The sequence below is a fragment of the Saccopteryx bilineata genome, chromosome 3, assembly GCF_036850765.1.
Source record: "Saccopteryx bilineata isolate mSacBil1 chromosome 3, mSacBil1_pri_phased_curated, whole genome shotgun sequence".
In the NCBI taxonomy this organism is placed as follows: Eukaryota; Metazoa; Chordata; class Mammalia; order Chiroptera; family Emballonuridae; genus Saccopteryx; species Saccopteryx bilineata.
Genome location: NC_089492.1, coordinates 286,688,206 through 286,690,826, shown reverse-complemented (window position 1 = coordinate 286,690,826; position 2,621 = coordinate 286,688,206).

Genomic DNA, 2,621 nt, shown 5'->3' with positions numbered 1-2,621 from the left:
TCAGTGTTTCTCTCTTTTTCTTTTTTTTTTGTATTTTTCTGAAGCTGGAAATGGGGAGAGACAGTCAGACAGACTCCCGCATGCGCCCGACTGGGATCCACCCGGCACGCCCACCAGGGGCGAAGCTCTGCCCACCAGGGGGCGATGCTCTGCCCCTCCGAGGCGTCGCTCCGCCACGACCAGAGCCACTCTAGTGCCTGGGGCAGAGGCCAAGGAGCCATCCCCAGCGCCCGGGCCATCTTTGCTCCAATGGAGCCTTGGCTGCGGGAGGGGAAGAGAGAGACAGAGAGGAAGGGGGGGGGGTGGAGAAAGTAAATGGGCGCTTCTCCTATGTACCCTGGCCGGGAATCGAACCCTGGTCCCTCGCACGCCAGGCCGACGCTCTACCGCTGAGCCAAGTGGCCAGGGCCTCTTTTTCTTTCTTTCTCTCCTCAGCCTTCCCCTCTCAAATCAATCAATAAATTTTTTTTTAAAAGTCAAAAAGGACATTCTGGCTCTCTCACATATGAGAAGCAAAGTATGACAAGCCAGAGTTCATTTAAAAACCTAACTTTAGGCCTGACCTGTGGTGGCACAGTGGATAAAGCGTCGACCTGGAATGCTGAGGTTGCCGGTTCAAAACCCTGGGCTTGCGCAGTCAAGGCACATATGGGAGTTGAAGCTTCCTGCTTCTCTCTCTCTCTCTCTCTCTCTCTCTCCTCTAAAATGAATAAATAAAAATAATTATAAAAAAAAACAACAACCCCCGCCCAACTTTAGTTATGAAGGGAGCTAACATTTATGCATGCCTATTTCTGAGCAGTCTTCACCCAGGGTGGCCCAGGAAGAAATTCTTCAAAGGGCCATCTTGCAAAATGCATCACTGATCAGTCCTCTTCAACTGAGAAAAAAAACCCAAAAAAGGCCTGACCTATGGTGGCGCAGTGGATAAAGCATCAACCTGGAAATGCTGAGGTCGCCGGTTCGAAACCCTGGGCTTGTCTGGTCAAGGCACATATGGGAGTTGATGCTTCCAGCTCCTCTCTGTCTCTCTCCTCTCTCTCCCTCTCTCTCTCTCTCTCTCTCTCTCTCCCTCTCTCTCTCCTCTCAAAAAAAAAAATGAATAAATAAATTAAAAAATACTGTAAACTTCTGTTTAAAAAAAACAACTGGCTGTAAATGTGCCTAGAAGAAACTTTAGGCCAATGGGTTGTTCCCTCCGGCACACATCAGGATGGCTGGTTAAGCTTTGCCTAGAAGCTCCACCTTTGGCAGCAGGGTGGGTGGGTCCAAGCCCTGGGATGTTTAGAAAGGTGCACAGGTGTGTGTGATGCCCAGCAGAGGTCGAGGGCCGCTGCTTGGCTGTTTTCTCGGCACGCCATTGTTTCATCTTCAGGAATAGCTTCAGAGATGACATCATGCTCCCTGGAACAGAGAGAACCACAGAGCATGAACTGTCTTATTCAAGAATTTCATTAAATGTCAATGCTCTACATCTTTATTGATAGCTTAATAGAAGACGAACGGAGACCCTGAAAACACGAGAAGTGTCCCGCTGAGTCAGCCCAGCAGTTTCAGCAGAGAATTTGAGGCACTGATGAGTGGCGTGAGGAAGCTGCCATCTCAGGCTCAACCTCGAGTCTCCTCAGAGCCCTGCCGTTTCTGTGGCAGCCCACTGGGCATCTGCCTTTTATGAATTCAAGCACAGAAAAGAGTCTTTTTTTTCAATACTTTTTCTCTTGTCCTTTTGTATGGACTTTAACCAAAGTAGAACTCTCAAATAATAAAGTCACAGATTTATATTTAAAAATACTAGCTTGTTACATGATCTGATACTGACTAAAATTCTGTAGAAGTTTAACTTCTACAAAAAACTGATAAAAACAACAAGATCAGAAATACCTTTTTATAGAAGAGTTTTATGGTTTATGAAAGTCATTGTGATAGAAACAGGACTAGAGTTAAATTTCTAATGAAAATAGAAGGCTCTGGTCGGCTGGTTCAGTGGTAGAGCATTGGCCTGGTGTGTGGAAGTCCCGGGTTTGATTCCCGTCCAGGGCACACAGGAGAAGTGCCCATCTGCTTCTTCACTCTTCCCCCTCTCCTTTCTCTCTCTCTTCTCCTCCCGCAGCCAAGGCTCCGTTGGAGCAAAGTTGTCCCCTGGCACTGAGATTGGGTTCATGGCATCTGCCTCAGGTGCTAGAATGGCTGGTTGCAACAGAGCAATGCCCCAGATGGGCAGAGCATCGCCCCCTAGTGGGCATGCCGGTGGATCCCAGTTGGGCACATGCAGGAGTCTGTTTCTCTGCCTCCCTGCTTCTCACCAGAAAAAAAAAAGAATAATTTACCTTTTGAAATTTCTATTTTATACGTACACCACTCTAGATGAAGGACTTATGTTTGCAGAAGGAAAAAAATACTTATAATCGTGCAGTTGTATAGTCAGATCTGAAGCCACAGTTTACAAAAGGAAAATGTTAAAGCTAGCAGACATACATCCTACAGCTCCCGACATTATTACTAACACCAGCAGGTCAACTTCTTGAAGGCAGGAAGTGGTGCAAAGCCTGGCACCCAGTAGTTTTTTCTCTATCTGCTGAATGCGTGAAAGGTTAGAATCTCAGGTCATAGAAATGAGGGTC